The sequence below is a fragment of the Hyposmocoma kahamanoa genome, unplaced genomic scaffold, assembly GCF_003589595.1.
Source record: "Hyposmocoma kahamanoa isolate Upper Pololo Valley unplaced genomic scaffold, ASM358959v1 296, whole genome shotgun sequence".
NCBI classification, from domain to species: Eukaryota; Metazoa; Arthropoda; class Insecta; order Lepidoptera; family Cosmopterigidae; genus Hyposmocoma; species Hyposmocoma kahamanoa.
This window is the reverse complement of record NW_020653780.1, coordinates 1,912,349-1,926,544: the sequence shown is the minus strand read 5'-3', so window position 1 is coordinate 1,926,544 and position 14,196 is coordinate 1,912,349. Positions and strand designations below refer to the sequence as shown.

The 14,196-nt window shown below is 34.7% G+C and overlaps 1 protein-coding gene across 5 annotated transcripts in view; it reads right to left on the bottom strand.

Annotated features, from left to right (window-relative positions):
* The window catches only part of LOC113229218 (cadherin-99C), a 194,312-nt gene that overhangs the window by 110,038 nt on the left and 70,078 nt on the right, over nt 1-14,196 (bottom strand). Inside the window, exon 1 of one of the 5 annotated variants that reach the window (XM_026462743.1) lies at nt 5,177-5,317. The exons of the other annotated variants lie outside the window; for them this stretch is intronic. The gene's annotated coding sequence lies outside the window, so the exon portion shown is untranslated. Of the gene's footprint in view, nt 1-5,176; nt 5,318-14,196 lie in introns of those variants that run through there. 5 annotated transcript variants of the gene reach the window in all.

Here is a 14,196-nt window from a genome sequence, read left to right as displayed (position 1 = left end):
GAGTGAATTTCGTTGCTCTGGTGCTAAGTAAAGGGGATTGTCCAGTTTGAGAACAGGTGATTGGTGTGGTTATTTCATCATTCAGCCATACGACGCCCACTGCTGGGCATAGGCCTCCCCCAACGATCTCCACGACGATCGGTCCTGCGCTGCCCACATCCATCGGCTTCCCGCGACCTCCACCAGATCGTCGGTCCACCTGGTGGAGGGCCTACCCACTGAGCGTCGTCCAGTGCGCGGTCGCCATTGAAGAACCTTTCCGCCCCAACGGCCATCGGTTCTCCTAGCTATTTGGTATACTATTATTTAAAAAGAGCACCCCTTAGTTTCTTACTCATTTTTCTCAGCGGAATCTGCCTTAAGGATGTGGAGCAGACTTTAGTTTCACGATTTCAATTGTAATTTGCTCACTTATGAAATAAAATATTCTAAATTTTAAGTAAGGATAGCAAACAACCTTTGCATTAACTAAATAAAGAAAAGAAAACAAAACACGGTAAGTACGAAAGCATAGTACCGGTGCTAGTAATTCTAAACCAAACCACGAAGAGTATACTCATGCCATAGTGGTGTAACGTAACTCGCATGCGCGGTACCGAAAGCGAATAGCGGTCCACTTACACAGTTGTTAAGTCACGCTACGTTTATTGAATAGGGTTAGTATCAAACTATTGTTTGTCGATGGCTTTGTTTGTTGATATCGAGTTCGATCGAATAAAAAAAAACAAAACACGATCCAAACAGGACAAACTTTTTTATGTCATCCATTACACTAGCTAGAGCGATACGCGTGAAAGCGCTGGGTGGAAGTATTATTTGATTTTAAATCGGGACATGATCGTTGGGAAAAAAACATATTTATCCCTTTATGGTCCCTTCGAGACCTCCGTGGTCTCTAAGGGATCATAAAGGGACTTTGCAACACGTCCGAAACGTCGTGGAGGTAAATAAAATATGTTTTATACAATACAAAGTCCCGATTTAAAATCAAATAATACTTCCTCCCAGCTCTTTCACGCGTGTCACTCTAGCTAGAATAATGGTTGACATAAAAAAGTTTGACCTGTTAGGATCGTCTTTTGTTTTTTTTTATTCGATCGATATCGACATAATGTGTGAAAATCGTGAAAGTCTAAATCAATGCTCGGAAGAGGTGTTGTTATTTGTAATGGGTAGGTCCTATAGAGAATAGATTGGTTGGAAATATAAGTGACGGGTCGTTTACTTAGCTAAACCGGAAAAAAAAAAAAAAAATTTAATCAGACTTAAATTGCCCAATATGGCCAGATTGAATTGTCTGCAACGCAGACAATTCAATTTGGCCAATGAATTGAAAAACAATTGACTGCGTCTTACGTAATTGGATAAAAAAGTTGTAGCTTATTTTTTATTGGTTGAAACGATACTATGGCGGAGTTGGAGAAAAATTAACTGCAATTTATTTGAAATCCGTTGCAAGTTCTGAATAATTAGTCTAGATCAGCTATACTCAACCTTTTTTTCCTTCGGGCCACATACACATGTTTGCTATGCCGCAAGATTTTTATGTGAGGTGATGACCTTTTTTTACATTAGTGGGGACCTGGTTTCACATTTACTCCCCATACAAAAAAAAAATAAAACACAATCAATATTGACTGTGTTTTATTTTTTTGTTATATAACAAAAAAGTTTTAAAAGTTGAAAACATTGTGATGTCATTGCGTGGCCAGGAACGAGCAAGCGCGTGAGCCGGGGAGAGTGAGCGTTAAGATTTTAAAAACTTAAAAATCCATAGTAAAAAAAACCTTCCTAATAAGGCGAATCTCAGACGGCCATAAAGCTTGGCGGGCCGCGGCTTGAGTAAGGCTGGTCTAGATTTTGCTATTGAACGGAAATAATTAAGAGAATTACCTTCTTAGAAATACATTGAGTTCGTAAACGGACTTTAGTACAAAGATTTAAAGTATTTGCTATTTATAGGACACGTGAATCGATAAATTACACACTATATTAGAACATATGGCAATTTTGATGGTGTGTAAGGGTATACGGCAGCCATGACTTTATTGTGATATTTCGTATAAGGTTCTCATCATCTCTAGAATTTCTCAGTCTACTGGTGGACATTGGTCTCCCTAACGCTGCGTTAATATGTTAGATACTTATTACCACTATTGGCCATACATCTTAATTCGTCAAGCCATGTGGCTGGAGTAGTGATAGATTTGAAACTCGATTTTCGATAGTTTTTAATAAGATATAGTTTAATAGTAGATAACGTCTGCCAACCGTCATTTGCTGAATTCTGTCTTAATGCCATGGAGGTAATGAGGTTGCTCTGGTACTCTTAGTACATGAAATTTCCTAATTTGATCTCAAGTGTTTGGTGTGATTGTTCGAAGAAAAAGAAGTAAAAACAATAATTAATATGATGAAAATAAAAATGATAAGAAAACAAAAACAATTGTAATAATATGTCAACAATAATAATTGTAACTATTTAATTGAAAAAAAAACCGACCTCAAAAGTTTGCTTATAGGCTTTTTTCGATTTTCATGGGATTCCCTCATCAGATTATAACTTATTGGTGACGTTGGGACTGTTACGAACTCCCTTTGTACATTTTATACTTTTTTCGTGTTGTCATGGTGACGGTGATTTGGTGATTACATGCATTGTGTCAAGTGAAAAGTCGACTTTTATTTGCGGAAAATATTTTTTTATTATTTGTGATAGCTGGAACGAATCGCACGAGGAACAGCATCGGCACCAGAGACAACCTCGAGAGTATACCCTTTCAAACAAAAAAAGGAAGTTCCAATATCGGTACACAATTGACGGAGAAATCGTTGAGACCGCTGACATGCCTATAAAATTTGAGGATTTTCCTCGATTTACATGGGATCCCCTCATCAGATTTTGACTTGGTGACAATAGGACCACCACGAGAGTGCAACCTTTCAAACAAAAAAAGAACTTTCAAAATCGGTCCACAGTTGACGGAGAAATCGGAAACATACATACAGCCGACCGTATAACCTCCTCCTTTTTTTAAAGTCTGTTAAAAATGAAATTACCATTTATTTTAAATTATTACTTCTACAAAGTAGAATTCTTCGTCCAATAAAAGTAATTTTAGCCAGGTATAACAAGTACGAATATCATAAGACCGTTTCTCAATGTTAACACGTACGCTTTATTATAATAATACATAAGTGTACTTAAAAGCCCGTCTTACACCTTCCCGCAGCGTCGATCTTCAGATATGAACTGCAATGTTACGCTTCATCTACCTTTCATCGTATAAGCAATTGCCAACCCACAGGCATCCTATCTTCTCCAATACAAAAGCATCCAACGGGAACTTGAAGAATAATAACAATAATAAAATACAGAACACTGCTGTTAACTCAATAAGTAACGGTCGGTTTGCACTGACCAATTTTAGCGATCACGCCCACAAAGGAAAAGCCAAACATTGTTATTTGTGATAACAGGAAACCACAACTTACACCGACGCGTACGGAAAATTGGCTAATCATGAAAATTGGTTGACTTCACATATTTGTTTAAGACTAAAGAATATTTTAGCGTACACGGAATTACGGATTATGTAAGTCACAAACTGTGCCAGACAATCTAAGGACTAACCGAATAGTAAATACCTTTTCAGGCATTTCACAACAATCCTAATTAAAATTCAGAAGTCCTTCTCTAATATTAGACATTTTTTGACGGAAACTCTTACACCTTAATATCTAAAACACTTTAAGAAAGAAAAAACAAACAACAACAGGAAGCAAGCCTTTACATAATAGTTACCTATTACTAAAATTACTGTTTTGTTTGACGCTATTTCATAAACATCATTAAGAGGGAACACGGAGACCACGAAGTGTCGCGGTTGAGTTATGGTACATTACTCAATGGCAAAGAAATGCTAAAAAAATGTGCATCATTGTGTAACCAAGCAACGCAATCCAATTTGTAGTAATGACTTGACTGTCTTAGCAAATTTGACGGCAGCAAAAGCAAACGGTTGCTAAAAGCTAGTTGAATAAGTACAGTCATAGGCATGCTCAGCTCTGCACTTTGAATTTTCGACCACTCTAATCAGCGACATAGAGCTGTATTTAAATATTAATTGCTCGTCAACAGCACACTTACTCTTTCAACTTTGAACAGTTATTATAGGTCGAGGCAAAATTTAAATTTTTAGTGGGACCTATCATAAGCATCTTGAGTTTGGGTGCTATGCACACTATTGATCTAAAGATCTCTGGAACCAAATCAGCCAAAAGTTACATCATTATAATAAATTCCAATTATCAAACCTTCGAGCCAATTACGAAGTCATTTTTGTGAATAAGTACAAATGTTCATTGGTCATTCAATTAGAACTTAATTGGATACCATTCGTTTACGCAATTCCCACGCAATGCAATAGTATTGTTTTTTTTTAGAATGTACCGTCAAAACAGTTTGTTACCATAGAATGTTTCCACGTTACTGTGTAATGAGCGACCTTCCTTAAAACAACGCTCGAAATACCGTAATACTAGGGCGTCTGTACTTCGGTACTTCAGTAGCGAAACGTGAGCGATAATTTAACGATAGTCGCGAACGGTACTCAGATCGTTTACGTATAGCTTATCGAGAATCGACTCAATCGGAATTCACTCGGTATCGGACGACTCCGATCTATGCAGCTTGATAGAGATATTCGCGATGTCAAACAACAATAAGAGCAAAAATGAAGCTCTTAGTTCATGATTTCATTTGTTCAGCCTCGTCAATCAGATAATGACACACAATAACTATCTTTAAAATCTTAAACATGTAAGAATCGTTAACTTCAAATCACAAACGCAGAGGTCTTGGGTTCGATGCCCGGGCCGGGAGAAATATTTGTATGGCCTACAATTATTTCTCTCGTGAGTTTGGGTGTAATTTGTGGTTGTCTATCTGTGTGTGCATGGCACCCGCGATACAGGGTTTCCCTAGTGCGGGGCTATGTTGAGCGTGTGCGTTATTATTATTATTACAATCTTAGACATGAGACAGCATTTTCATTCAACGTCATGATTAATAGAAGCTTAAAATTCAAATACAATGAAGCCGTAAATTACCTTTTGTTTTACGACAACATCACTAGTAACTGTACACGCAAAGCGATTAAACAAAATACAATACCTGCACACAAAAAGGTAAAAACCACAAGAACTAATTATTTATATCACATAACATCACGATCACGTTTCAATAATCGATCACTTTTAGCGATTAACATCACTTTAAAATAACAGGCTGACAAAACTATGGTATACAAACAATAAATTTTGAAAAATAAATTTGAGAATAGAGAAAGAGAACGCGTGTAGTCGCGCCAAAACCGGGTGTCGAACTCGTTCGTAGTTGTAACGAACGGTTCGCACCGAATCGAGGACGGACCGGTGGACCGGTCGCTGGACAAGTATTTTAAAATTTACGTGATATTAATTACAAAACAAACTTTCTTCTTGACCTGACAGGCTGCATTAAGAAGTTAAACAAAAGCGAGTGTCTGTGCCGTGATGAATTAGGACATGGTGTTTTATTACTGCTTTCAATAAGCGAAAACAAGTTTCGTTTGTCTGATACTGAACATCAAACTTCCTATTAGATGTAGTTGAAAAATTACATATCGAATACAACAATCTCCTGAAATAAAAAATGTTTTTTTTTAAAAAAAAGAACTTTAGTACAGATGCCTTAAAAACTTTGAACATAGTTCATTTATAAGTAGACAATGTGTTGCTAGTACTCCAAAAATACCTAGAATTGTGTTCCATTACACAGCCTTGTTCAATAAAAGAAGATATTTCACTGTAATTATGTGAACTACTTTGTGATAATAATTATTATAACAAATTTTATTATTATTAAATTTCCAAGTCGAAACGAAACTATTTTTCCGAATTTAAATCGCGTATACGCGTATTTAAATCGCGTATATGGCGTAAAGGATCCGAAACGTGGGTTTGTTTGAAAAAAATATAAATATACGCCATTTAAATCCTTCAAATAGAAAAATAGTTTCATTTCCTGTGTATAACAATCGCGAAAACCTAAGAACTCGATAAATCCTGTTTTTACTAAGTCCATAAAATAAATGGTGAAAGTACCTGTAAATGCAATTATTTTATCACGATAATGTGTGTGTGTGTCTTCATTTGTGTAACATAATTTAAAAAACAGCTTAAAATAAACCAGTTAAAAGTTAACATAGTTAAATCTTAATAATATTATGTAACTATATCAAAACTTCACTACTTTTTTGACTCTGCAATAGTCGGATAAAAAGGTGAAATTCAAAGGCCTTTGAAATATTTTTTAAACAACAAAGGTGTTGCTTTAACGTTTATGTAACCTTAATTGTTATCAAAAATTTAACTTTACGCCAATAACGTACTTTTGTTAATTTTTGTAATGGTCTTCACAAATCCAAGCGCAACAAATTTACAAAAGCTTATAAAACGATTTATAAAATAAAACATTCACCATTGTATCAGATAGTAAGATAAATAGAAAGATAAGTTAAATAGATAAAGCCATTACACACAATAAACATTATCAAAATTAAAGCATAAAACAAAATACTCGAAAGGTGAGAATAATTAAATGTTTAAAACCAATGGGTCGGCACACTAACGGTATTGAAAGATCAAATTATAGCGGTACCGTAGTCAAACTTAAAAAAAAAACACAAATAAACTATCGGAAAACAAATTTGCAAGACCGTAAAAAGTTTTCAAGGTTTCGCTTGCGTAAACCAATAAGTTTTTAAGATATCAGCAAAAACTGGGAAAGTAGGCGCCTTTTTAAAGCGTCCTATTCATATTGTAATAATGCCTTATTTTCATCCATAAAAAAGTTATAAAATTTTAAAGTGGATTAGTATAATACGCAGGTTAAAATGATTTCAAAACTGCAAAAGAATTTATAGGCTAACGCAACTAGTAAAGAATGCCAAACTACTTTAGCGGGGTCATTAGCCAGAGTGGACATTTCAAAAAATGATGATAGCATCACCAAATAGTGGCAATTTGCGAAAAGGTAACCATTTAAAAACAATATGAAAAAGTTGTTAACATTTAAGTCACGTGTAACATTATTAATGATTCTCGAATAAGCAATACTCTTTCTTCTATAGGACAATGCGATGGCTCGACCGAATAAACATGTAATATCTATGTGTATTACATTACGTGTACTTTGTAGCAGTGGAGCTCCATGTGAAAGAGTTCGTCCAGGAAAGTACTGCCACCTAGATGTGAGCGTTACTGCATTCCGGTTTAAAAGGTAAGGGTACTAGTGAAATTATAGGTACAAGACAGGCGCTGCCGAAGCAGTGCCCCTCAGGTATTTGTTATTTTAAGCTCTGAGTAGGCACTACAACTGGCATGGACAGACTAGGTGTCGCTTATCACCTAGGCACACAACTTGTTCGTCCCGTCGCTTAATATAATAAAAATCGACACGTTTCATCGGTTTAGCCATCTAGTGGTTATTCATTCAATAAAATCTTTGTTACAAATCCTATGTAGTAGCATGGTAAAATTGATTCTAAGCATTATGAAAGTTGTCGGTTCAATTATAAATTCCCTTTGCTCCCTATTCCAATCAAGTATCCACGAGGCGTTATCACTTCGAGAACGAGGACAGAGCTCGTACCGTTACTCAGTGAAAACCTGACGCCGCGCGGTGGAAACATACGGGATACGGGTGGTTGTTCAATTTTTTGCGCATTATTAAAAAAATCAATATTACTGGTATGTTTAAAAATAACGTTAATGTTAAAAATTAAAACCACAACGTGCATATTATAAGTCGCGGGAGTTATATAAAAACAAAACAACAGCTTTTCATTTAAAATAATTTTATATATACAATGAAGTTAATTGATATATGAATTCGTCACAGTACATACAACACGTCTCAGGGCGTTCTACAGGGTACGTTATTTAACCCTATATTTCTTACCGAGTACAAGCGGTGAAGTCAATGTGTCCAATTAAGCGAGAACTCCAGTTGTACATTTCGTCGACGAGTACTTAAAATTACTGATTTACGGTTACCGAGATTTACAATCGCAACCATAAAAGACTCCCGTATATATTTATACGTATTTCGCTATTGCATTAGGCACTATTGTAAAATACCTTATTAGCTGTAAAGGTTTGTGTTTCTGCGAAAGATTTACTTAATGCGATTTGAGTGTAACGTGCAGTTGTACGTGTGGTCTAGTCCATTTGGTAGTCAATGAAGCTGGCTTTTTAGCTGGAACGTTTGTGTTAGTAATAGAGTTGAAAATGCAAAATCTACTCTCGACTAATTTATAAGAAAAGAGCAAAATTATGGTAATGACAAAGGTTAATAAAGTAATTTGTATAAGGATTTCTAATGCTAATATAAATGGCAAATGTCCTCACATATATAGTAATAGATAAGCGCGTACCTGATAAACGTTGACTACTTCCAATTGAATAAAGGTTTTGAAAAATAAATTTCCTTTCAGGCTTTGTAATAAGGGATATTTTATAACTTAAAAGCAAATACGATTTGTCAATATTTTGTAACATAAGTTGCTAAAAACAGAGGTTATTCGAAAAAGTTTTCACAAAATAAATCAGCGAATAAAACCCGCATCAGTATTCGATTTAATTATATTGAAATGGAAATTGAAATAACGTGTTACTCTCTATTGTTGAATAAAAGTAATTTGGTTCAATAACAGATGACGAGTTATGAGGTTATTTAAACCAATAATAAATAAGAAGTTAACAATTATAATTTGGTCTAGGTACTAATGGTTCATTTACGACCGTAAAAGGTCTTTGAAACGATCGATTTCAAAACGCGAACGAATAAGACCGTATAAATACATAGCTCGTTCAATATCTAATTTATTTAATTGTATTTAAAGATATACGACATTTAATGGTACCAAAGTATATGAACAAAGTAAACGGCGCGTAAAATGATAGACAATTTAAATTTTATTTCATCGCTACTTAATCTAAATACAAATGCAAATACACTATATTTGGGAAAACAATACACTGACGTCATACATCTGTACGTCCAGCAGCCACTCCTAAATCCAATGCTTATTCGCGCTGAAAGGTACATTTCTGAAGGGTACATTTATGAAATAATAACTTCGATATTTATTGCAAAAAATCACACCATCATTCTATAACAAAATAGATGGTCATGAAATATCGTTGCAATATAAAAAACCTCAAGCGTTTTTTTTTATACCTACTCCTGTACGACAATAAATGAAAACCAGCAAATAACAAACTAAAATCAATGATTACAAAAAATTACAACATAATTCGGTAACAAAATGGATGGTTACGTAATATCGTTGCAGTGTTACAAATCTCAAACGTTACTCGTGATGTGATGCGATGGAAAATTCATTTTTGTTAACAGCTAGCAAAAAATTACAAAACTGAGATCGTTGCTGACAGACAAAAAAAAATAGCACAATTCTGCAACAAAATAGAGGGTAACGAAATATCGTCGCAATGTTCATAAACTTTAAATATTTATCATCTAAAACAATAAACAAAATGTAGGCGTAATCTACATAATGGATGGCTACACTAATGTGGCGGCTTTTTTTATTTTAACACGTTCACGTGCACCTTCACTTTTATAATCGTGAAAGATTACGTAATGTTAACCAGTAAATGTCAATTACACCAAAATTGTGTTTATTTTGATAAATTTGGTTTCTGACTGGTATATATGAGTTTTAGATGACTATTTGATTTGTTTGCTATTATGAACGGAAATAATAGCAATTTTAGTAATTTTGAATCTTCTTGCTATGCTTAACATAACCTCTAATAAGAACAAAGTATGATGTTCTGTGTTTTTATACTATTTACTTTATGTAATAGCTATCTTCTTCTTGGTGTTAATATTGGTAACTTACGAAAGCAAGGTACTTTAGGTATGTACTATAAAGTTCACGAATAGAAACAAAATATAAATTTAGACATTCTGGGTGCTGAAGCAACATGTTAAGGATACCGTGGGCAGCCTGCCGCTAAAATATCTCTGTACTTGAGGAACTCAAGAGAAAGAATGCACAAGCGTTAGAATGAACAGAAAAAGATGTCCATGAAAAATTCGTCGTCTTTATGCCCCCGATTTAGGTTACATATGATAAATGAAATTCAAACCTATTTTTTAATAAAATGTTTTGTAAACACAAAAATGCTTTCACAAAAACAAAAAAAAAATTAGTAGGTATTAAATTTATTATTTTCATAGCGGCTAATATCACAGCCGCTATGAAAATAATTTGAAATAACATGAACTTAATACAAAAAATGTTTTTGACGGAATAAGTACAAGTCACAATTATGTCACAATCCTTTAGTTATACAGTAACAATCCCAATACAATATCAAAATAATTGTTTAAATCAAAATAAGTTTTCATTCTTTCAAGTAATGTAACCCTATTTTGCATCGACTGACGGTCACTTCAAAGCAACCTTCAAAGAGCGAAATGCGCATCGTCTTTTTCGTTCTTATTAAAGGACATAAATTTTATTAGTTTAAATAACACATATGTTTGATGCAGCTTTATGAGATTCCGCGTCGCTAAGAGTTGATGATTCCCTTGCCGTCTTCAAATAAATTATAATGTTTTTAATATAGATAGACGCAAAAATGCGTGTGGTTTAGCATTATTAAGGAATACGACATCCTTACGATTCACCATTTCTGGGCGTTTCTTCCCCGCCCGTTCTTAAAGTAGGCGCTAAAATATTATTTTATAAACAATATAACATAACAAAAACTTTTTTTTTTTGTCTAAAATTATCTAGTGACAAAAACCGGATGGACTTCTTGGCCAGTTACCATTACCATTTACGTACACATATCGTTCAAAATTGGGATTTAAAAAAATTTTGTTTGACGTGTAGTTGAGTGTACAGTAGAAAAGCTATGGCCATCGTACTCTAAAACTGATTTATGAATGATAAATATCAAGTGTCACTGAAACAAATTAGAATCAATACGTCCGTGTGCATACATCTGCATAAATCCATAAAGATATTGAAATTAGATACTACATGCCAATTCATCGGGTGGTGTAAGAAAATCAGCTAGAACTTTAAGTATTTATTGGACGGCAGCAGTACAATGAAAAAATGGTCAAAATTTCACATTTGCCCCAATGATTATGAGAGCTCCGGGCTTATCTTACGCAGTATCCTGACAAAAACCTTTCTATAGCACAAATACGTCGGTTAACGACAGTTATAAAAATATCGTTAACGTTCTGTACGTAGGTCATAAATCCAATAGACGTCTATCTTTCAGCTAATTGTGATTACCCAAGGCGGTTACGTGCATACGGTACTAAACAAAATCGTAAACTTTGCATTTTGTGATCCTGTGATGAAGGGAAACAGGTGCACTAATAAGACTTATGTTTAAGTTTTTTCTCGCAAATAAGTGTCTAGTTAGAGTATCTTAACGAGTAAATAAAACAACAAAAAATATTGAAAGAAACATGAAATCCTTAACGAACCCTAAGCTCTCCTGAAGAAGACCTGCGATCAGCAGTAAGACTTAGTTAAGTTTTACAGATAATAAAATATAACATTTCATAAATATAGGCTTTACGACTAAAACGGGACTTGAATTCATCGACATTAAAACAAAACTTGAAAAGGCGATAGATTATATTAACGATATGCATTTGGATCTATGATTCCACTAAGGGATCGAAAAAAAATAGGGGGTGCATGCAACATTAATGAGCTTTTATGATAGTGGAGCCCATTTAGTCAATTCTTCGGCTTTCCATAATTGGTATAATCCACATTACATAAATACTAACCATGTGCTTACATAAGACTTTCTTGTAATGGACATAAATGTACCTATACATTTAACAACCAACAAGCTATTCTGCAAGATAAATGTAGAAAAATTATTATTATTACATATATATTTTTTTAAGTTTCTCACTATACAGTTAAACTTATCAAAGTGAGTAGCACTGTGTCAGCTGTCAAAAGCACATTTGAGGCTTGTGAATTTGTATAAAAAAGTCTATATAAAAACTCAGAGAGTCTACCCAAAATAGAAAAAATATACAAGTGTTCTACAAGACGAAACATTTGGAAACCTCTGGTTTAGATATTATACAGTCAAGAGCACGTCAAGCTTGACACTTTGTACTTTGGACCGTTCTTATCGTAAGCGGCATAGAGTTGCATTTAAGTATTAAGTGTCAAACTTGACGTGGTCTTGACCCTGTACAAGTGCTTCGCACCTGGTGCAGACAATTTGTACAATAAACACGTCAATTCTCACGTGTTTTGGTAATACAGGCAGACAAATTAAATTTGAACCCTAAAATACTAACGCTGGTAATTGTTAGTAAATGACTTTAACAGAAATGTTCTTGAATGTGTCGTAGAAATTTCGAAACGACGAGAATCTAAGAGCAATTACACACGACAACTTTTAGCAGTGCGTCTGCAGTTCAGTCGCGATGCAGCAGCTGTACAGACGCTAATCGTCTACCTTTACACACACGCGGGTCTTAAGCTGTGATACGATCGCGATACAGTCGCAGCTGCAGTGATACGCCCGCGATACAAAAGTGATATAGTTTCGACACAAACGCGATACTCACCCATCCTCTCGACATGGCTAAGGCAGCGAAGTTGGGCTGATTTGGTCTCTCCCATGATGTTAGCTAAATTTTTCCTCATTCTGGATGATGATGGAAGGGTGAGGTTCGTGCAGTCAAGAGAGCATATCTGGGACAACCGACTGGTTGAAGGCCAGATGGACGTCCTAGATAACGCTGGATCGACCAAGTCGACAAAGACCTGTGTAAGCTTCAAATAGCCGATTGGCAACAAGGGTACAGAAGACAGAAAAGTGGTGCATCTTAGTGTCAGAGGTCAAGATCCAGTTCGGGTCGCTGAGCCAGCGAAGTAAGTAAGTACAAACGCGATACAGTAACAATGCACGCGTTATACAGTCGCGACACTTTTTTATGGTATTGGATATTCAGCCGCCTGCGACAGTTTGACGTGATGCACACACGTGTCTGCTTTGATTCAAACATGCGTAAGCGTAATTCAACAGCGTGTTTACTCCGATACAGCCGCATTTAATGATTCAATATGTGAAAACATCTTTGCAAGCGTCAATAAATCGCTAGTGTCGCGATGTAATCGCGCATCACAAACGCACGTTTGTATCGCTACAAAAAATCGCCGTACGTAAACGCTCAAAGTATGTCAGCCTTTGACTCTTACAAAAACAAAATACATCGAATACCGTCAATGTAATCTAGACATGAATAGAATTTAAACAGGTTCTTTTTCAACGCATTTCGTCGACATTATAACAATATATCAGATGGTATTTATTCCCTATAATACATTCAAATAAATAACTTTGTTATAAAACACAAATTTTAATCCATTCTTTTGAAACCGTTACAGTCATTTAGATGCGATAATTGAGATAAATATAGATTACGCCTTGGGTAGAATATTTTTACAGATAATATTACTCACATTCAATAGGGTAATAACTATAAGTTTAGGAATGAGATCATTGGTTTACATACAAAGCCAATAACGAACCAGTAATTTGAGTAAACTATCGTTAATACAAAATTGAAAAAGTTTATCTTTACATTCATCTGAAAATACGATTATATTCAGACATTGTACTCGTATTTTCAGGTTAATAATTATTATTGAAGAAGTAGTACAGCTCCTCCATGGAAGTGCTGCCACCAAGGCTAGGTATTTCTGATAAGACTCGGCTTTTTTTGCATTTTCGAGACTAGAGACTTTTTTCGAGAATTTTCAGTCTCTGGAATATGGCGACTTTTGACACTTAAGTCCATTAAACCGTATTAAGAAATCTATTAACAGTAATTTTTAGATTGAAGAACGATAGTAAAAAAAAACAAATTCTCTCTATATGAAACTATAATATTAAACCATTGACTTGTAAGTAAATGTACTAAACGCTCTTTGTTTGTTTCTTACGTGTCCACTATAAAAACGAAAACAAAAATTTTGACAAATAAATTTTGCTTTTTAATCATTTGTGTCAATAAACAATTTAAATAAAATATCAAGCTTTGACTGCCTAAATATGGAA